At 47.9% G+C, this 23,471-nt stretch overlaps 1 protein-coding gene across 2 annotated transcripts in view; it reads right to left on the bottom strand.

The window, feature by feature from the left end:
• Positions 1-23,471, bottom strand: part of LOC141147250 (uncharacterized) — a 218,295-nt gene that overhangs the window by 97,993 nt on the left and 96,831 nt on the right. The gene's annotated exons all lie outside the window — the stretch shown is intronic.

Genomic DNA, 23,471 nt, shown 5'->3' with positions numbered 1-23,471 from the left:
ACCCATTTTTCCAATTGGATGAAAAGAGAAGACTCCTGATTGGCCACCAAGGAGGGAGGAAATGGAAGCCACCCCCCCCCGTGGAGAGCAGGAGAACAAGAAGCCACCGGTGATGAATGAATGAATGAATGAATGAATGAATGAATGAATGATTTGTAAAGCGCTGCAATTGCGAACTGAATCGCCTCAAGGCGCTAGATGTGTTCTCTGTAGCCAGCTTCTAGAAAAGGAAGGTCTTTAGTTTTTTCCTGAAAGCCTGGTGGTTTTCTTCCATGCGGAGGTTGGTTGGGAGAGCATTCCATAGTCGAGGTCCTTGGACTGCAAATCTACGTTCTCCCTTTGCTTTGTAGCGGTATTTGGGAATGAGGAGGAGGTTTTGGTTAGCTGATCGAAGACTGCGATTCGGTGTGTAGTGTTTTATTTTTTCCCGGAGATATTGCGGAGCGTTTCCTTGTATGGATTTATGGGTGAGGCAGAGGGTCTTGAATATGATCCGATTCTTCACAGTTAGCCAATGTAGGCTTTTTAGGGATGGGGAGATGGATTCCCAGGGCTTTTTTCCTGTTAACAGTCTTGCCGCCGTATTTTGCATGAGTTGCAAGCGCGCAAGCTGATATTGGGGTAGACCTACGTAGAGGGAATTTGCGTAGTCGAGTCGGGAATTGATGATCGTTCCCACAACTGCCGCTTTGTCCTCTTCTGGGATGAAGGGGATGAGTCTGCGAAGCAGGCGGAGGAGGTGGTGGGATCCGCTCACCACCGATCCTATTTGTGCATCCATTGTCATTCCTGAGTCAAAGATGACTCCGAGACTCTTGACTTTGGTGCTGGGGGAGATGGTCTGTCCGAGGATGGAGGGTGGTGTCCACGGAGTCTTAATTTTGGAATTTTTGTTGGCTTGCAGGAGAAGAAGTTCTGTTTTTGATTCGTTAAGTTTGAGGGAGCTAGCGGTCATCCAGTCATTGATTAAAGTGAGGCATTTCTGTAGTTGCTGATGATGATCTTTTTGTCCATTAATGCGAAGGTAGAGTTGGGTGTCGTCTGCGTATGAGTGGAAGCAGAGGTCCGTTTTCCTGATGATATTGAGAAGCGGGCGGATGTAGATGTTAAATAGCACTGGTGACAAGGGTGAGCCCTGAGGGACTCCACAGGAGACTGCCCGAGATTCCGAGGTGAATGTTCCCAGTTTCACTGTCTGAGAGCGATTCTCTAAGAAGGATGTAAACCATTTTAGGGCAGAATCTGTGGCTCCTGCAACTTCTGAGAGGCGGACAAGTAAAGTATTGTGGTCCACTGTATCGAATGCTGCGCTGAGGTCTAACAGTACCAGGAGACTCGGTTCCCCGTCATCTGCTGCTTCGAGGGCGTCGTCCCATATTTTGAGAAGTGCTGTTTCTGTGCCATGATGAAGAACGGAAGGCCACCACCGAGCAGGGGGAAGTCGCCGGTGACGGGGTAAGTGCTCTTGACCGATAGACGGATTGACTCGGGAGGGGGGGTGGATAATTACCCACCAGCCACCACTGGATTGAACACAGCTGATCACATGGTAAAGAGCCTACGTCAAAGACTCTTTACCGAGATCGGTGATCGGGCTGCGCACGAGTGGCTCGGTTCTGAAGGACATCATATGACGTCCAGTCAGAACTGTAAAGCCACCGTCAATCTGCTATAGGCCAGGCGGGAAGTGGTTAAAATCAATTATATTGAAAGTACTAATAAATATATGTTTAATTCCATCAACTATTAATACTTTAATACTTGAGAGTAGGTGCGTAGATTAGGGCAGGTTAGTAGGGGCCCTAGTGCATTACTTTGCCCGGGGGCCATTGCTGCTGTAAAGACGGCCCTGACACCACATCAGTTTTTTCCTTTTTCCTTTCTTATTACACGGGATGGAAAGGTCCACACACTGCTGCAATCTTTTATGCCCTCTGGAAGTATCAAAGTGTTTAAGTATTCAGCTCCTAAATATATGGGAGTGTCACAGAGCTGAATTTTACAGCAAGTGAAAGCGCCGGCTTTAGTTGTTTTATTGATCCTTCAAGGTCAAGATGAAGCTGAATTTTGTTCTTGTAAACAGATTGTTCATTACGGATTCAGCCCTGTGTGTGTGTGGAATGTTCCCTGGATCTTTGAATAAAGTCTGAATCTCTCTTTCTAGAATATTAGAACTTATTTTTTTTAATTTATCAGTACCAGACCCGGAGTTAGGGTTAAACTACAAGGAGTACCGAGTCCGAGAGGTCAAAGAGCCCAACATGACTGCTCTTCACTTTCATTTTCCGGCCTGCTGTGAATACTGAAGTTGAGCTTCTCTTTCTTGATGTCTCTTTTTTCTTTTATCTACTGTGTGAAAATCTGGCAGACCTTTATAGAAAGTTTCTTCATGTGGATAGCATGAAAATGCCAAATTTTATTTAAGTAGTACTTTTAGTTCTTGGTACCAAAAACAAATCAAAGTTCTAGATTATCTAAGTCAGTGTTTCTCAACCAGGGTGCCCTCTGGGTTTTCTATGGGGGCCACGACCATAGGACCCACTTTGCCACGGATCAGCACCATGAGGCAGGCCACCTGCAATGTAACGACCAGTGATGCTTTAGGACCAGGAGGCACGGCATCATCCATTGCAATGGTTATGGTGAAAGGCTTACCTATGGCAATGCATAACTCTGATCCAGGGCAGGCAGCATGCAGGTGCCACCCCTAGCATTAAGAAGAAAAGAGAAGTCTACTTCTCCCAGACGTGCTCCACCTACCACCCTCTGCCATGCTCCTAGAGCTTAAAGCTGGGCCTATTGTATGAAGAGGGGACTGTGTCATTGGGGGGCTTTGTGATATGGACTATGAGATTGGGGAGCTCTGTGATGAGGGTCTGTGAGATTGGGGTGCTCTGTGATGGGAGACTTTGAGATTGGGGGATTGTGAGATTGGGGGGCTCTGTGATGAGGGGCTGTGAGATTGGGGTGCTCTGTGATGGGAGACTGTGGGATTGGGAGATTGGTGGCTCTGTGATGAGCGGCTGTGAGGTTGGTGTGCTCTGTGATAGAAGACTGTGTGATTGGGGACTATGAGATTGGGGGCTCTGTGATGGGAGACTGTGAGATTGTGGGACTGTTATATTGGGAAGCTCTGTGATGAGGGGCTGTGAGATTGGGGGGCTCTGTGATGGGAGACTGTGGGATTGGGGGATTGGTGGCTCTGTGATGGGGGACTGTGAGATTGGGGGACTGTTATATTGGGGAGCTCTGTGATGAGGGGCTGTGAGATTGGGGGGCTCTGTGATGAGGGGCTGTGAGATTGGGGGGCTCTGTGATGGGAGACTGTGGGATTGGGGGATTGGTGGCTCTGTGATGGGGGACTGTGAGATTGGGGAGCTCTGTGATGAAGGGTTGTGAGATTGGGAGCTCTGTGATGGGAGACTGTGAGATTGGTGTGCTTTGGGATAGGGGATTGTGGGATTGGGGAGCTCTGTGGTGAAGGGTTGTGAGATTGGGGGGCTCTGTGATGAGGGGCTGTGATATTGGGGTGCTCTGTTACAGGAGACTGTGAGATTGGGGGTTGTGAGATCGGGGGCTCTGTAAAGAGGGACTGTGAGATTGGTGTGCTCTGTAATGGGAGACTGTGAGATTGGTGTGCTCTGTGATGGGAGACTGTGAGATTGGGGGACTATGAGATTGGGGGCTCTATGATGAGAGGCTATAAGATGGGGGGCTCTGTCGTGAGGGTCTGTGAGAATGGTTTGCTCTGTGATAGTAGACTGTAAGATTGGGGGATTATGATATTGGGGGCTCTGTGATGGGAGACTGGGGGACTAGAAGATTAGGGGGCTCTGTGATGAGGGGCTGTGAGATTGGGGTGCTCTGTGATGGGAGACTTTGGGATTGGGGGATTGGGAGATTGGTTGCTCTGTGATGAGGGGCTGTGAGATTGGTGTGTTCTGTGATAGGAGACTGAGATTGGGGGACTATGAGATTGGGGGCTCTGTGATGGGAGACTGTGAAATTGGGGGGCTCTATGATGAGGGGCTGTGAGATTGGGGTGCTCTGTGATGGGAGACTTTGAGATTGGGGGATTGGTGGCTCTGTGATGGGGGACTGTGAAATTGGGGAGCTCTGTGATGAACGGTTGTGAGTTTGGGGGACTCTGTAAAGGGGTCTGTGAGATTGGGGGATTGTGAGATTGGGGGACTCTGTAAAGGGGTCTGTGAGATTGGGAGCTCTATGATGGGAGACTGTGAGATTGGGGGACTGTGAGATTGGTGTGCTCTGTGAGAGTAGACTTTGAGATTGGGGAGCTCTGTGATGGGAGGTTCTGATATAATGAGGAGGCTCTGAAGTGATGGGGGAACTCGTGTATAGGGGGCCATTGGTGAATAGTGATGACTCTGGGTTGATGGGAGAACTTATGTATTGGAGGCCTTTGATGTATAGAGGCAACTCTGATGTGATGGAGGGCTCCCATGTATGGGTGGACCTCTGATGTGAAGGGGGAATATGATGTGATAGGGAGGACCCCATCATGGGTGTCAGTGGAAGGAATAGTTCCCCATCATTGGTATCGGTGGGAGGAATAATGCCACATCATAGGTGTCGGTGGGAGGAACAGTGCCTCATTGTTGGTATCAGTGAGAGGAAAGGTGCCCCAAGGGCCAGATAAAAGTAAGGGCAGCAATCGGACCCCTGGGTCACAGTTTGGAGATCGCTGATCTAAGACATGCGAAGTATGGGGCTGGTTCCCCCCCATTAGGCTCCACCTGTGAATAAATGATCACTTTTGGGTTGACTTGCCCTTTAAACATTTCAATTTTTCTATCTAGTTGAAAGTTTTCAGGAAAAATGATACAAATCTCTTTCTATAGTATGTCTGCTTCAGCTCCCTCCCAATGGCAGCCAGCCTGGGAATGGCCGAATTCCAAATGACCACATCTCTATTTGCTTTTAATTATTAAAATCTCCGCATTCCATCGCTTGTTTCACCCCGGCGGTCCTCCGTGTTTGCTCGGACTCGCGTGCAGCCGGTTCTTGCTCTGCTCACTGTTCTCAGCCTTCAGTTCCCTGGATGACAAATTAAATAAAGCGTTTAATTAACGAGTCGGTACGCTTGATGAGTTTCAGAAAACTTTCTTTTATTAGTGATGTGAGTGCAATTAAGGACACGTTGCACCGGCTAAGGGCTTTAATACAAACAAATTGCATGTAATTAACTTTCCCGAGCGTGTGGGGCTCGCGGAGCGCTGAGCGCACAGTTAGCGCCCTGGAAACCCCCCTCCATAAACGCCAAGCAGGCTATAAACTTGAAGCGGTAGATGTTAACATCTTCACCACTTAACCGGGTGATTAAAAAGTGACACATTGCGATCTACCGCCGGTAATGATTCCTCTGATATAAAGCTGAAAACTTCAAACGAAACCCGGGACCAGCTGTTATTATTTACCATCGGTGATCGCAGGAGAAATATGGTGCTACCGGCACAACGGTATCCCCCTCGCCGCTATTACAAAGCGATATCCGCCTGAGCAAGCAGAAAAGAAAGCAATAAAAGAAACAATGTAGCAAATCAAAACCTCACATTTAACTTTTTCGCTGCCAGAGCTATTTTTGCATTTTTTTTTGCACACATGTTTAAAAATTTATTTTAGGACTGAAGATTACATAAAACCCCCAAACATTCTATATTTTCTGCAAGCAGACATCCTACAGAATAAAATAGTGGTAGTTCCAATTTCTTATGTCACTTGACCGCAAAAATTTCAGTAAAAAACGTACTAAAGTTTTTAGGTGACAGGTTCTCTTTAATCACCTCAATACCGGGCACTTTCATCCCCTTCCTGCCCAGGTCATTTTTTAGCTTTCAGCGTTGACGCATTTTGAATGAAAATTGCGCGGTCGTGCTACACTGTACCTAAATATTTTTTTTTATCTTTTTCTTCACACAAATAGAGCTTTCTTATGGTGGTATGTAATCACTGGTGAAATTTTTATAAAAAAAAAAAGACCGAAAATTTTGAGAAAAAAAAAGTTTTTTCTTATTTTCTGTCAGTAAATTTTGTAAATAAGTAATTTTTCTCCTTCACTGATGGGTGCTGATGAGGCTGCACTGATGGACGCTGATGAGGTGGCACTGATGAGGAGGCACTAATATGCCGCACTGATGGGCACTGATAGGTGGCACTGATAGGTGGCACTGGTGAGCACTGATAGGTGGCACTGGTGGGCACTGATGGGCAGCACTGGTGGGCACTGATAGGCAGCACGTACAGGCAGCACTGATGGGCACTGATGGACAGCACTGATGGGCACTAATGGACAACACTGATGGGCACTAATGGGCAACACTGACGGGCACTGATGAGTAGATACTGATGGTAGGCATTGACTGGCATCATTTATGGGCACTGATTGCACTTATGGGCACTGATGGGCATTGATTGGTGGCAATGCTGGCCCTGCTGGGGCTTTCCTGTAATCAGGGCACTGATAATCATTGCCCTGATTATCTGCCCAGGTCTCCTCTGCTAGGAGATGCTGCTGATCGGCACTCCTCACCACACACACTGTCAGTGCCATGGGGTCGCGCCATGTCCTAGCAACACGGGGCAGCCACGATCTGACCATCTCCTTTACTATGTCTGCAGTCTCTGACCATCTTCTGTACTATGTCTGCAGTCTCTGACCATCTCTTGTATCATGTCTGCAGTCTCTGACCATCTCTTGTATCATGTCTGCAGTCTCTGACCATCTCCTGTAGCATGTCTGCAGTCTCTGACAATCTTCTGTACTATGTTTGCAGTCTCTGACCATCTCCTGTATCATGTCTGCAGTCTCTGACCATCTCCTGTAGCATGTCTGCAGTCTCTGGCTGTCTCCTGTAGTATGTCTGCAGTCTCTGACCATCTCCTGTAGTATGTCTGCAGTCTCTGACAATCTTCTGTACTATATTTGCAGTCTCTGACCATCTCTTGTATCATGTCTGCAGTCTCTGACTATCTCCTGTATCATGTCTGCAGTCTCTGACCATCTCCTGTATCATGTCTGCAGTCTCTGACCATCTCTTGTATCATGTCTGCAGTCTCTGACCATCTCCTGTAGCATGTCTGCAGTCTCTGACCATCTCCTGTACTATGTCTGCAGTCTCTGACCATCTCCTGTATCATGTCTGCAGTCTCTGACCATCTCCTGTATCATGTCTGCAGTCTCTGACCATCTCCTGTAGCATGTCTGCAGTCTCTGACCATCTTCTGTAGTATGTCTGCAGTCTCTGACCATCTCCTGTAGTATGTCTGCAGTCTCTGACCATCTTCTGTACCATGTCTGCAGTCTCTGACCATCTCTTGTATCATGTCTGCAGTCTCTGATCATCTCCTGCATCATGTCTGCAGTCTCTGACCATCTCCTGTAATATGTCTGCAGTCTCTGATTGTCGCCTGTACTATGTCTGCAGTCTCTGACCATCTCCTGTACTATGTCTGCAGTCTCTGACCATCTCCTGTACTATGTCTGCAGTCTCTGACCATCTCCTGTACTATGTCTGCAGTCTCTGATCATCTCCTGTATCATGTCTGTAGTCTCTGACCATCTCCTGTATCATGTCTGCAGTCTCTGACCATCTCCTGTACTATGTCTGCAGTCTCTGACCATCTCCTGTACTATGTCTGCAGTCTCTGACCATCTCCTGTACTATATCTGAAGTCTCTGACCATCTCCTGTACTATGTCTGCAGTCTCTGTCCATCTCCTGTACTATGTCTGCAGTCTCTGACCATCTCCTGTATCATGTCTGTAGTCTCTGACCATCTCCTGTATCATGTCTGCAGTCTCTGACCATCTCCTGTAGCATGTCTGCAGTCTCTGACCATCTCCTGTAGCATGTCTGCAGTCTCTGACCATCTCCTGTACTATGTCTGCAGTCTCTGACCATCTCCTGTATCATGTCTGCAGTCTCTGACCATCTCCTGTATCATGTCTGCAGTCTCTGACCATCTCCTGTACTATGTCTGCAGTCTCTGACCATCTCCTGTATCATGTCTGCAGTCTCTGACCATCTCCTGTATCATGTCTGCAGTCTCTGACCATCTCCTGTAGCATGTCTGCAGTCTCTGACCATCTTCTGTAGTATGTCTGCAGTCTCTGACCATCTCCTATAGTATGTCTGCAGTCTCTGACCATCTCCTGTACTATGTCTGCAGTCGCTGACCATCTCTTGTATCATGTCTGCAGTCTCTGATCATCTCCTGTAATATGTCTGCAGTCTCTGACCATCTCCTGTACTATGTCTGCAGTCTCTGACCATCTCCTGTACTATGTCTGCAGTCTCTGACCATCTCCTGTACTATATCTGAAGTCTCTGACCATCTCCTGTACTATGTCTGCAGTCTCTGACCATCTCCTGTATCATGTCTGCAGTCTCTGACCATCTCCTGTATCATGTCTGCAGTCTCTGACCATCTCCTGTACTATGTCTGCAGTCGCTGACCATCTCTTGTATCATGTCTGCAGTCTCTGATCATCTCCTGTAATATGTCTGCAGTCTCTGACCATCTCCTGTACTATGTCTGCAGTCTCTGACCATCTCCTGTATTATGTCTGCAGTCTCTGACCATCTCCTGTACTATATCTGAAGTCTCTGACCATCTCCTGTACTATGTCTGCAGTCTCTGACCATCTCCTGTATCATGTCTGCAGTCTCTGACCATCTCCTGTATCATGTCTGCAGTCTCTGACCATCTCCTGTATCATGTCTGCAGTCTCTGACCATCTCCTGTATCATGTCTGCAGTCTCTGACCATCTCCTGTACTATGTCTGCAGTCGCTGACCATCTCTTGTATCATGTCTGCAGTCTCTGATCATCTCCTGTAATATGTCTGCAGTCTCTGACCATCTCCTGTACTATGTCTGCAGTCTCTGACCATCTCCTGTATTATGTCTGCAGTCTCTGACCATCTCCTGTACTATATCTGAAGTCTCTGACCATCTCCTGTACTATGTCTGCAGTCTCTGACCATCTCCTGTATCATGTCTGCAGTCTCTGACCATCTCCTGTATCATGTCTGCAGTCTCTGACCATCTCTTGTATCATGTCTGTAGTCTCTGATCACCTCCTGCATCATGTCTGCAGTCTCTGACCATCTCCTGTAATATGTCTGCAGTCTCTGACTGTCTCCTGTACTATGTCTGCAGTCTCTGACCATCTCCTGTACTATGTCTGCAGTCTCTGACCATCTCCTGTACTATATCTGAAGTCTCTGACCATCTCCTGTACTATGTCTGCAGTCTCTGACCATCTCCTGTATCATGTCTGTAGTCTCTGACCATCTCCTGTATCATGTCTGCAGTCTCTGACCATCTCCTGTACTATGTCTGCAGTCTCTGACCATCTCCTGTACTATGTCTGCAGTCTCTGATCATCTCCTGTACTATGTCTGCAGTCTCTGACCATCTCTTGTATTAGATGGTTAGAGACATGATACAAGAGATGGTTAGAGCTTTTCTTGCACTAAAGGTGCCAATAATGGCCAACAATAAATTCATATTAATTTAAATTGATTATATTAATTAAAAAGTTGAATATAATACAATTGTAAATATAAATATAAATATATTTTAAAAACTGTAATTTTTGTTTTCGGCCCAGTGCATCCTTCATTTTCGGTTTCTTCACCAACATTTCCATTCGGTGCACCCCCAGTTTTTTTACTTATCTTCAGGCCTAAAATTTTTATATATGTGTGCAAAAAAAAGCAAAAAAGGCTCTGGCCTTGTGGAGAAAATCAGTTTCTCCAAATATCTGACAAAAATTGGAGATTTAGGCTTCTGGCTGACAAATGACCCCAGACACCTCATTCAGAACGGAAACATTGTCCCCAGAAATGTAAGGAAATTATAAATGTACGGGAAGCAGATCCTCTACAAAGTGGCCATAAAATAAATCTATTTTCATAGGAGAGACAGGAAGGATTCCTCATCTCTCTATAGCCATTGATTTAAATGAAGCGTCAGATTTTCCTCCAGGCAACAGGTAATGATACGGATAAAGTGATCTCTACGATCGTCCCACGGGGGGCTCCAGTCTGGGTTCAGCCGGTTTCAGTCCCTCGCTGTAATAAATACGCACTTAGAGGATAGACTTTAAAGGACTAGGAAGCCTAAAATGTGAACAGATTCATACCGAAGGATATTCTGTGCATGTAAAAGCAGAGAGGAGGTATATATAGAGAGAGAGCTCCGGGTATTTGAAGTGTATCTAAAGCCCTTTTTTTTTCTTCTTCGTTTTTTTAGTTTTCGGTAGGAGGGACAGGTTACTTTTTATCTATTTTTTTTTTCCCATTCTGGTGACAACTCAAACTTTAAATTTTCTATCTCGGTCTGTCTTGGTGTCAGAGGTCACCACAACAAATAAAGGATGTATCCCTCTAGTGGTTGATAACCCCTCCCCAGGCCATCCAAAACAACAACAAAAGAGGTTTTGGTTTAACTTAAAACCATGAATGCATGGGGTCTGGGGTAGGGACTGTACATAGTACAGGGGTCTGGGGTGGGGAAGGTACATAGTACAGGGGTCTGGGGTAGGGACTGTACATAGTACAGGGGTCTGGGGTGGGGACTGTAAATAGTACAGGGGTCTGGGGTGGGGACTGTACATAGTACAGGGGTCTGGGGTGGGGACTGTACATAGTACAGGGGTCTGGGGTGGGGACTGTACATAGTGCAGGAGTCTGGGGTGGGGAATGTACATAGTACAGGGGTCTGGGGTGGGGACTGTAAATAGTACAGGGGTCTGGGGTGGGGAAGGTACATAGTACAGGGGTCTGGGGTGGGGACTGTACATAGTACAGGGGTCTGGGGTGGGGAATGTACATAGTACAGCGGTCTGGGGTGAAGACTGAACATAGTACAGGGGTCTGGGGTGGGGAAGGTACATAGTACAGGGGTCTGGGGTGGGGAAGGTACATAGTACAGGGGTCTGGGGTGAAGACTGAACATAGTGCAGGGGTCTGGGGTGGGGATTGTACATAGTACAGGGGTATGGGGTGGAGACTGAACATAGTGCAGGGGTCTGGGGTGGGGACTGTACATAGTGCAGGGGTCTGGGGTGGGGACTGTACATAGTGCAGGGGTCTGGGGTGGGGAAGGTACATAGTACAGGGGTCTGGAGTGGGGAAGGTACATAGTACAGGGGTCTGGGGTGAAGACTGAACATAGTGCAGGGGTCTGGGGTGGGGACTGTACATAGTACAGGGGTATGGGGTGGAGACTGAACATAGTGCAGGGGTCTGGGGTGGGGACTGTACATAGTGCAGGGGTCTGGGGTGGGGACTGTACATAGTGCAGGGGTCTGGGGTGGGGACTGTACATAGTACAGGGGTCTGGGGTGGGGACTGTACATAGTGCAGGAGTCTGGGGTGGGTAAGGTACAGGGGCATTGCTAGGTCTTTCGAAAGATCTGGGGCTAGAGCCCATAGCAGCGAAGTAAAGAAAGTCATACGCTTGGGCGGGCATACACATGTATATAATATACGTGTGTGTATATATGTATAAATATTGTTACATATCTGAGTGCTGATCCACCCCTTACATCAGGATCCCCAGAGAGCTCCCCTTACATCAGGGTCCCCAGAGAGCCCCCCCCTTACATCAGGGTCAACAGAGAGCCCCCCTTACATTAGGGTCTCCCAGAGAGCCCCCTCTTACATCAGGGTCCCCAGAGAGTCCCCCCTTACATCAGGGTCCCCCAGAGAGCCCCCCCTTACATCAGGGTCCCCAGAGAGCCTCCCCATACATCAGGGTCCCCAGAGAGCCCCCCCATACACCAGGGTCCCCGGAGAGCCCACCCTTACATCAGGGTCCCCAGAGAGCCCCCCCTTACATCAGGGTCCACCAGAGAGCCCCCTTACATCAGGGTCCCCAGAGAGCCTCCCATACATCAGGGTCCCCAGTGAGCCCCCGTTACATCAGGGTCCCCCAGAGAGCCCCCCTTACATCAGGGTCCCCAGAGAGCCCCCCTTACATCAGGATCCCCAGAGAGCCCCCCCTTACATCAGGGTTCCCAAACAGCCTCCCCATACATCAGGGTCCCCAGAGAACCCCCCTCATATTTTACGGTCTCCAGACAGCCTCCCCATACATCAGGGTCCCCAGAGAGCCCCCCATACATCAGGGTCTCCAGAGAGCCCCTTTACATAAGGGTCCCCAGAGAGCCCCCCATACATCAGGGTCCCCAGAGAGCCTCCCCATACATCAGGGTCTCCAGAGAGCCCCCTTACATGAGGGTCCCCAGAGAGCCTCCCTATACATCAGGGTTCCCAGAGAGCCCCACATACATCAGGGTCCCCAGAGAGCCCCCCCTTACATCAGGGTCCACAGGGAACCCCCCTTACATCAGGGTCCCCAGAGAACCCCCCTCTTACATCAGGGTCTCCAGACAGCCTCCCCATACATCAGGGTCCCAAGAGAGCCTCCCCATACATCAGGGTCCCCAGAGAGCCTTCCCATACATCAGGGTCCCCAGAGAGCCTCCCCATACATCAGGGTCCCCAGAGAGCCCTCCATACATCAGGGTCCCCAGAGAGCCTCCCCATACATCAGGGTCTCCAGAGAGCCCCACTTACATCAGGATCCCCAGAGAGCCTCCGCATACATCAGGGTTCCCAGAGAGCCCCCCATACATCAGGATCCCCAGAGAGCCCCCCCTTACATCAGGGTCCCCAGAGAACCCCCCCTTACATCAGGGTCCCCAGAGAACCCCCCCTTACATCAGGGTCCCCAGTGAGCCCCCCTTACATCAGGGTCCCCAGGGAGCCCCCCTTACATCAGGGTCCCCAGAGAACCCCCCCTTTACATCAGGTTCCCCAGACAGCCCCCCCATATATCAGGGTTCCCAGAGAGCCTCCCCATACATCAGGGTCCCCTAGAGAGTCCCCCATACATCAGGGTCCCCAGACAGCCTCCCCATACATCAGGGTCCCTAGAGAGCCTCTCCATACATCAGGGTCCCCAGAGAGCCCCCCCTTACATCAGGGTCCCCAGAGAACCCCCCCTTACATCAGGGTCCCCAGAGAGTCCCCCCTTACATCAGGGTCCCCCAGAGAGCCCCCCCTTACATCAGGGTCCCCAGAGAGCCTCCCCATACATCAGGGTCCCCAGAGAGCCCCCCCATACACCAGGGTCCCCGGAGAGCCCACCCTTACATCAGGGTCCCCAGAGAGCCCCCCCTTACATCAGGGTCCACCAGAGAGCCCCCTTACATCAGGGTCCCCAGAGAGCCTCCCCATACATCAGGGTCTCCAGAGAGCCCCCTTACATGAGGGTCCCCAGAGAGCCTCCCTATACATCAGGGTTCCCAGAGAGCCCCACATACATCAGGGTCCCCAGAGAGCCCCCCCTTACATCAGGGTCCACAGGGAACCCCCCTTACATCAGGGTCCCCAGAGAACCCCCCTCTTACATCAGGGTCTCCAGACAGCCTCCCCATACATCAGGGTCCCAAGAGAGCCTCCCCATACATCAGGGTCCCCAGAGAGCCTTCCCATACATCAGGGTCCCCAGAGAGCCTCCCCATACATCAGGGTCCCCAGAGAGCCCTCCATACATCAGGGTCCCCAGAGAGCCTCCCCATACATCAGGGTCTCCAGAGAGCCCCACTTACATCAGGATCCCCAGAGAGCCTCCGCATACATCAGGGTTCCCAGAGAGCCCCCCATACATCAGGATCCCCAGAGAGCCCCCCCTTACATCAGGGTCCCCAGAGAACCCCCCCTTACATCAGGGTCCCCAGAGAACCCCCCCTTACATCAGGGTCCCCAGAGAACCCCCCCTTACATCAGGGTCCCCAGAGAGCCCCCCTTACATCAGGGTCCCCAGGGAGCCCCCCTTACATCAGGGTCCCCAGAGAACCCCCCCTTTACATCAGGTTCCCCAGATAGCCCCCCCCATACATCAGGGTTCCCAGAGAGCCTCCCCATACATCAGGGTCCCCTAGAGAGTCCCCCATACATCTGGGTCCCCAGACAGCCTCCCCATACATCAGGGTCCCTAGAGAGCCTCTCCATACATCAGGGTCCACAGAGAACCCCCTATACATCAGGGTCCCCAGTGAACCGCCCTTACTTCAGGGTCCCCCAGAGAGCCCCCCTTACATCAGGGTCCCCAGAGAGCCTCCCCATACATCAGGGTCCCCAGAGAGCCCCTTCCCTTCCTCACATCAAGGTGAGAGAGAGGGGGGTGGATGAAAAGGGGTGAAAGAGAGAGAGGGGGTGAGGAAGGGTGAGAGAGGGGGTAGATGTGAGGGGGTGAAAGAGAGATAGAGGGGGTGGGAAAGAGAGACCCTCTAGCCCTGCCTGCAGTCCCTACTGTCCCAGCCCCTGTCTGTGTGGGTAGGCAAGTGTGATCCACCTACCTCCCGCCCGTCCTCGGTCAGCCTGTTTGCTTCCTGTTCCATGACAGTCACAGCGAGCTGGGAGAGGAGTTTGGAGAAGGAGTGCAGGCTCTGGGAGGCACTGGGGATGCTGCTCAGGGTGGCGATGAGGTCTCGTCTACTCTCTCTCACTCCCTCCTGGGCTCTTCCCAGCTTCCCAGGGCTCCCTCTCCCTGTTTGATGCTGCTGCCCTGCACCCCACCGCCACCGGACCAGTGGCGGGACGCTCCAGTCCAGGACCATGACAAGGGGGCTGGGCTCAACTCTTTAGGCCCCACAAGCACTAGCATGGAGGAGGAGGAAGTGGAATCCTCCTCCGCTTTGAATGGGCAAGGAGGGAGTTGCGGCTGTGACGTCACTGGTTGCTAGACGCTAGGCGGCTCTTAGTTGCCAAGAGTAGAGTCAGGTGGAGCCGGAGCCAGCGCTACCACAGCTCAGTCCGCCCCTGTCCCCTGCATTCTGGACCAGGACATACCTGCTAATTGCCAGACTGCACACACCCGATAAGAGACTCAGGTCTATGGGCCCCAGACTCAGGGCTATAGCCCCAATAGCCACCCCCTAGCGACGCCACTGGTAAGGTACATAGTGCAGGGGTCTGGGATGGGTAAGTTACATAGTGTAGGGGTCTGGGGTGGGTAAGGTACATAGTGCAGGGGTCTGGGGTGGGTGCCTATGAATTATGAGAAAAGGAATTAAAGGGATCTGTACCCACAGCTTAGCTGGGTCTGCACTCCTAGGGGGCAGGAAGGATCGTCCATTCATATGAGTACTGTGATTGGCTGTCAGAGTGGTCTCATGATCGGGTCCTACTAAATTAGTATCATTACTACGGACTGAGAGCTCCATTTAACAGCTTCATCACTGTGCTGGGAGCGTGCCTTGAGTTTTCAGCAGGAATCCTCTAGTGGGTGGAACCTGTTTGGCTCTGCTTTTTGCACAGACTATGCACAGCACATTGATGATGTCACCGCTACCTTTTTATGGTAATATAAGCCATCTGGTGCACACATAGTAGATTTACATCCTTTGTTGCTATTGAGGAATATATTTGAATGAAAGTTTTTTTTTGTGCCCGGAGTTCAGCTTTAATGACACAGATGTAAATGCGGCAGAATCGCTGCTGGACATCTGCGCTATTCCCTTAAAACAATCAATAGACTTGGCATTGAGAATTTCCAATTTATTATCATTTGCGAGCAGCCGGTCAGGCAGACAACGACACTCTGCCAGGGATGAATTCATCAATCTTTTCAGCTGATCGATGAGTTCTGAATACTAAATGTGTGAAGAAGCGCGGCGGGATCCCGCAGAAAAAAAACGCCCTTCAGACACTTTGTGGAAGGACTCCGGGTCTCAGGATTAGCTGGGAGTGTTTATGCAAACTTTGCTGACTGAGGGAACTCCGGAGGTAGCGAGCTATTACCTCCTGGATAATAAATGCAGCATATTAGATACATTGTTACCCACTTGAGCTTTAGCTCTATACCAGCGCTATACCACCTCTATACCAGCGCTATACCACTTCTATACCAGCGCTATACCACCTCTATACCAGCGCTATACCACCTCTATATCTGCGCTATACCACCTCTATACCACCGCTATACCACCGCTATACCACCTCTATATCTGCGCTATATCACTTCTATACCACCTCTATACCAGCGCTATACCACCTCTATACCACCGCTATACCACCGCTATACCACCTCTATATCTGCGCTATATAACCTCTATACCACCTCTATACCAGCGCTATATCACCTCTATACCTGCGCTGTGTAATGGCTGTGCGTTGAGTTATTTTGAGGGGACAGAAAATTTACACTGTTATACAAGCTGTACACTCACTACTTTACATTGTAGCAAAGTGTCATTTCTTCAGTGTTGTCACATGAAAAGATAGAATAAAATATTTACAAAAATGTGAGGGGTGTACTCACTTTTGTGAGATACTGTATATATGAGGCCGCTGTCTCACAGTGTGCTACCATATGCAGTCCATCCGGACCATTTGTTACTGAAAACGTGCATAGTATCGAGAATGGTATGGTGGATATGCTCCATTAGTTTAATGTTTTCCATTCTTTGGAGTACCTGAGCCCAGAGTACCATGAGTGAGCGCCAGTTCAAGGCTATGGCTCATAAGATAGCACAGAAAAGTGTATGTGCTAGTTTTTGGGGAAGGATATCAGGTATGGGGGTGAAGAGTAGGCACATTGGTGCTGTCAGTGTGGTCAGCGACCCAGTCATCTGTGCTACCTTTGAGGCTACTTGATGCAGTAAGGGTTTTAACTTTTATCATCTTTTGACGTTTATTGATGGTGGCCAATTCTATTAGGTGGCCTCGAAGGACCGCCTTATGTGCTGCCCATAATATGGAAGGTGATATTTCATCCACATCATTTAGCCTGAAATATTCAGCTAACTGGTCCGCTATTTGTGAGGTTATCTCCGGGTCCGCTAGCTGGGAATCATTCAGTCTCCAGGAGGCTATCATGGGGGAGAGCCCTATATCAATGTATGGAAAGACACCACCTGGTGTTCTGACCAGGGGCAGGTGTGTATAGCAGCTGAGGACGAGTTAGCAAGTAGGATTGGGGAGCTGAAGATATAATCTAGTCTGGCGGGTGCGAGTAATGAGTGAACTCCCTCGCTCCCGTATTTAAGGCCCTCCAAGTATCAATTAGTTGGTAAGTCCCTAGTGATCTCAGTAAGGACTTGGGGGAAGGCATTAACCATGCTTACCGCTTTACTCCTGTCCAAGCTTGAGTGGGCTACTAGATTAAAGTCCCCCCCACCAACATATGTGTCGAGTTGTACCTATCCAGCACCTGAAAAAGGATCTAAAGAAGGTGCTTTGTGAGTTGTTAGCGGCATAGACATTTGCAATGGTCAGTGCACGTCCCTGTATCTCGCCCTGAAGGATCAGGAACCTGCTGGCAAGATCCCTATATATATATATAAGGATATATATATATATTTTTTTTTATAGTACTTAAAGGCCTTCCTCCACTTTTGTGGGGAGTTAAAGCCTCTCACATTGTGAGATATTATCCGTAGACCCATCCTAGTTGTAAAATCTCTGATAGTTTAAGTGCAATAGCCCGTTAGGCTCACAGAGCCAAAAGTTTGGTTTAACTATATATGAGCACAACACCGTGGGGGCTGCCAGAGAGCTCGGGGGAAGGTGGATCCACACCCCTGCATATCTTATAACACATATCTAGGTATTCCTTAATAGTACTAGTGACCATCTCTATTAGCTCAGCAACATGGAAAAAACATATAAAACAAAACCTTAAAACAGTAGTAAGTAACCAAACTCTAAGGGGCCAGGATGGGGAGACCACCCTGACCTGCATAACCATGATCAACGGATTATCTAATCCACTACTCCACATACGTTTGAATTCCCACTTGTATGGAGGAAGAGAAAAAAAAGGGAAAAAAAAGGGGGGGTGAGGGGGAGGTAAGTGGGTAAACCTGGGTACTCTCCCTTCAGATATAAAGTGAGAGAGATGTATATCTTGATAAGAGCGACTGTGGGTGGGGGCAGGACCGTCTTTAAGGCAGGGCAAAAGGGTCAGCTGCCCTGGGCCCTGTCATTGTTGTGGGGCCCAAAGCAGCTGTCTCATGTTTGCCAACTACCCCAGTTTAAATTCCCTTGTCCCTTGAAGTTTTAGTCCCTTGCTGTGTCCTGATATCTCAGTGTGAAGTGCTGCTACTAATGCTGCCCAGCTCTGCCCTATTGTTGTATACAGATGACTCACCTGCAGACCCTGTGTTTACATGTAAATAACCGGCATTCATATGTAAATAGCTGCATTCGGCGGCATAGATAAGTAAATAAAGGTGGCATTCATATGTATATCATGCCCCCTGCAGTGAGGAGATGATGTGCTGTAACCTCTAGCAAGCAATCAGTGAGCAGTATTACTGTACAGTAATCTCTAGCAACCAATCAACAAGCAGAAATCATGTGCTGTAACATCTAGCAACCAGTCAGTAAGCGGTAATGATACACTGTAACCTCTGGCAACCAATCGCTGCCTGATCTGATACAGTAAACTGATTTTAAGTCTAGCGGCTATTTATTATATGTCTCAGAGAATGTGGAAAGCAAAATTGTATGGGAGGCCCCGCCCCACCACCCCAGAAAACGTTTGCCCAGGGTCCACTCTTTATTAAAGACGGCCCTGGGTGGGGATTGTTTAAGCGGCTGAGAAGAGACACTTGCTAGGGTGTAAGAGACCAAAATGTTATAGAATTTTTTTTTTATAAACTGTACTGGAATTCCAGCCATCCTCCGTATGTAGGGCGTGTGACAATCATTTCTGACCAGCCAGAATGAGGTGACCTGATCTCTGGAATGTTGGCGGTTCCTTCTGTCCCGTTGAGGTGACAGGATTGCCCAGATTGGGGTTGGGCGAGGAGTTGAAGGGAGCCTTGGCTCACTCTGAGGTTTCAGGAGGCTCAATTTCACCAGAATTTCCTTGCCTTTGGTGACCGTAGTTGCGGTATAGGTGGTGCCATTGTGGAGAATTGAAAGCTTAAGCAGGAACCCCCATCTGTAGCGGATCCTAGCCGATTGCAGGACTGAAGTAACCTCCTTCACCCATCTCCTTTTCTCCAGGGTCGCTGGGGAGATGTCCGGGTATATTTGCACCATGATCCCATCTAGCTGGATGCGGGGGGTGTTACGAGATGCTCGCAGGACTTCCTCCTTCACTAGAAAGTCTTTCAGGCACAATGTCTCTAGGGGGTTTTTCAGGCGGCGGTTTGGGTCTTAGGGCTCCATGTATCCTGTCGCATATGAATGAGGTCTCGGGCTGGTCTGGGAGCAGGGAGTGAAACAGTCTCTTAATGACCTCTGATAAGTCAGTGACTGTTTCTGGCACTCCGCAGACTCTGATGTTGTTTCTTCTGTTACGGTTGTCTAAATCTTCAAGGTGATTTTGCAATTGAAGAACCGTGTCTGATAGGACCTCATGATCCTTGCGGAGGTCTACATAGGCAAGCTGTAATTCATCATGTTTGATTTCTAAAATGTCCATCTGCCCCCCTAGTGCTGCAATCTCCTGGGTCAGAGTGTTGGTGGATTTGTGTAATTCCGCCTGTAATTTACATGCTAGTCTGTCATACATAGTAGACAAACTATCCTCCAGATCAGCCTTAGTGAGATGAGGGGTGTATTCACTCTGCTCTGAAGAGGCTGTAGGAGAGGCTCAGGGATCAGGGATGTCTGGAGGAACACACTTCGGCTGGGCGCCATCTTGTGACATTGCGGTCTGTTCCCATACCGGGAGGAGGTAGTTTGTTAGGGACCGCTGAGCGGATTTTTGTTTGTTTTTTTCGATGTCGACATGCACCACGGGTCCCTCAGGGGTGCTGGGGCTGTCAGGGAGAGAATCATGTGCTGTAAACCTCTGGGGAGTTAGTTTAGGTCTCCGCTTCCCTCAGAGCTCCGACTCCTAGCTTCCGGCCAGCTTTTTGCCATGCATGCGCCCCCTAGTTGGTTTTAAGCTTATGTAGTGCAGACCCCAATTGAGGTCAGCTAATTAGCTCTGTTTGGATGTACAGGTAGCCAGGCACATGATCATTAGACAGTCTCACTACTCAATGACCAAGCAAGGGATGTCTTTTTATACTTTAATGCTTGTTAAACTTTTTTGGGGTGCAGGGGGAACTTTGGGATACTCCGAATTTAGTGCATAAAGTAACCAGAGAACGCTCTTTGCCCTGTTTACTCTATTTAGGGTCATCTCCCTCTTAGCACAAGCACAAGCAATCCTTGGACTCTAAGCAAGTGCAAGTCCCAGTTCAGCAACACTGTAGCAGTCACTAAAGGGGTTTAAAGCAGCAGACAGTCACTTAGATCCTACTCCCATCTACTCCCAATGTCTCTGGATACTTGGATATCTCTGTCCAATATCAGCCAGACACCTCTCCTGTCAGTCTCCAGGCCAGATCCTCATTGAACCCCCTTTGATTTAAGTCTATCTGCTTCCAGAAAATCCCCCCCCCCCGCTCCCCCATTGCAAGACTTGTAAGAGAAGCTCAGTGCATATTGCAACCAGAAGGCTATTACATGCTCATAATTCTGATTAAAGGCTCACTACAGAATGGGCAATAGCATGCATGAGCAAACGTATTAGCGTGTTCACAAGACGGAATGTGCAGTTGCATATGAGCACAGGCAAGTGCAGACATATGTGCATGGGTGCCAAATGGCCTATTTAAGCTGGACCACGGTATGACCAGATTGCCGAGTGATCTTCAGCTAGCTCCTGTTTAACCTGCGCCTTGACTGGCTATATCTTCTTAGCCGTGCACTACCCAGGTTGTACTCTGACCCTGCTCCTGTCTCGTGCTTCTGTATCTCGCTGCCTGAATGTATACCAACCCCGGCCTGTATCTTGACTCTGCCCCTGCCTGATGTTCCTGTACCTTCACTGCCCAGCCTTTGATGACCTTTTGGCTTTTGTCCTGGCTACGCTCCTGCCTGCTGATCAAGCTTCACTGTGTTCCAGTTCCTGCCTGGTGATCCACAGTTATCTGCAAACCTCAGCTGGCGCTGCCTGTTACACCAGCCCCTCCGTGTCCTCATACCTCTTGTTATCACTACCAGACATGTGCAGGATGAAAAAATTCGTTTAGTTTAGTTTCGTTTCGATTCGTTATTTAACTAAATTCGTTTAGTTAAATTTGTTGCATTCATTATATTCGTTTTCGGAATTTGTTTCGTTTCGTATTCGAATTCGAAAAAATTCGACCGCATTCGAAAAAATTCGACCGTATTCGAAAAAAAACTATCAAATTCGAAAAAATTCTACCACATTCGAAAAAACTATCAAATTCGAAAAAATTCTACCACATTCGAAAAAAACTATCAAATTCGAAAAAATTCTACCGCATTCGAAAAAAACTATCAAATTCAAAAAAAATTTTACTACATTCGAAAAAAATATCATATTCGAAAAAATTCTACCACATTCGAAAAAAAAACTGTCAAATTCGAAAAATTTCTACCACATTCGAAAAAAACTATAAAATTCGAAAAAATTCTACCGCATTCGAAAAAAACAATAACTGAATTTGAAAAAGTAAACTATATATAACCATTTTGCGAAATTTGAAATTCGTATAGAATGAAATCGAATTCCAATAGAAAAGATTAGGATAGAATAGAAAGTATAAAAGAATAGCATAGAAAAACAATAGAACAGAATAGAAAAAAATATAATATATTGTATTCTAATCTTTTCTATTTGAATTCAAATTCATTCTGTACCAAATTTCAATTTTGGAAGATGGTTAAATATATATATTATATTTTTTTTCTATTCTGTTCCATTGTTTTTCTATGCTATTCTTTTCTATTCTATTCTAAACTTTTCTATTCGAATTTGAATTAATTCTATGCGAAATTCGAATTTCTGAAGAAACCTTCTAAAATTAGAATTTCAACCAAAAAGATAGGATCCTCCAACTTGCTCACACCTCGTCCATGGCCTCAAGAATGACAGAGGTCAACTATAAACTGCTCACTAGGTGGCATTACACCCCAGTTCGCCTACACCAAATGTTCCCCGCCAGTTCCCCATTGTGCTGGAGGAACTGTGGGAACAAAGCTACTCACGCACACATATGGTGGTTCTGCCCATTGATTAAACCGTATTGGGAGAATATTCGCACTCTGATTGCTCAGATAGCTGATGTTCAAATACCAAATGATCCATGGGCTATTCTGTTTCATATCACAAAAACTCCCATAAAGGCGTACAAACACTCAATCATTCCTCATCTACTAAACACTGCCAAAGCCTTAATCCCCACATTGTGGGGCCAACCAATTACTCCCTCTATGAAGGCCTGGCTACAAATGATTGACAATGTATACCTTATGGAGAGTATCACCCACAATATTAGAGGGACCTCCCAGAAACATTCTTTAACCTGGGAACCCTGGAAAAAATTTCAGACTACTGCCACATATACAAACCTCCTGCTCTAACCCCTCAACCCTAACACTTTAGCATAGCCATTAAACACCCACTCATGATAATCTTCCCCTCTGCTCAATACATGGTCTAGTATGCCAGCAACCTCCTACCCTCTCCCCTTCCCACCTTCAACTCTTTCTTTTCTATCCTCTCCCTCTCTACCACTATCTTGTCTCGATGTATACTTATGTTAAACTAAAGCAATATTTTCTATTTAAATTCCATTTAATGTATAGTGCTCACCTAGCTTACACTTCTTTATCCAAATCAGCTGTTTAGTTGACTTATTGTAACTTCCTGTGCGCACCTGATAAAACTAACTAAGCAGTGAATTTTATGAGTACTATAACCTATGCTGTTAAAATAATGGAAGATTTGTGTTATAACTGTATACATGATATATTTTCTTTAATAAAAACTTATTAAACAAAAAAAAAAAAAAATTAGAATTTCATATAGAATGAAAGGGGGCTCCTCCTGCACCTGTTGTCCAACACCCCTGGTAGTGATTAGGCATGTGCATTTCGTTTCGTTCCGAATCGAAATTCGGACTAATTTCCGAATAATGAAAAATTAGTCCGAATTTCGATTCGGAACTAAACGAAATGCACATGCCTAATCACTACCAGGGGTGTTGGACAACAGGTGCAGGAGGAGCCCCCTCTACAGCTTGATCTCCACCAGGTGCGATACAGACCTCAATGAATTCCTGCAGACTTCCCAGAAAAGCAGCAGTCCTTCAGGCTGGGAGCTTCTCCTTCTGGACAAGATCTCATTTGCTCCAGGCTTCAAACTATTTATGCACTCTCCAGCTGCCTACTGGGCATTCTCCCCCCAGGGATTGGCTGAGCCTACATAAATATTTAAGCCCAGGGTCTGCCTCTTTCAACTCACTACATACACTAGAATACACTAGTTGAACCTGCAGCTAATGAGACCCAGAACAACCAAAAATAATCACACACATCACTCTAATATTTACAGAGGAGCTAAAGAACTAGATTTACCAGAGCCTCTCTAGCAACTTATCCTAGGGGGATTCTACTCT

Source organism: Aquarana catesbeiana, linkage group LG06, assembly GCF_042186555.1.
Source record: "Aquarana catesbeiana isolate 2022-GZ linkage group LG06, ASM4218655v1, whole genome shotgun sequence".
Classification (NCBI taxonomy): domain Eukaryota; kingdom Metazoa; phylum Chordata; class Amphibia; order Anura; family Ranidae; genus Aquarana; species Aquarana catesbeiana.
This window is presented reverse-complemented; position numbering and strand designations above follow the sequence as displayed.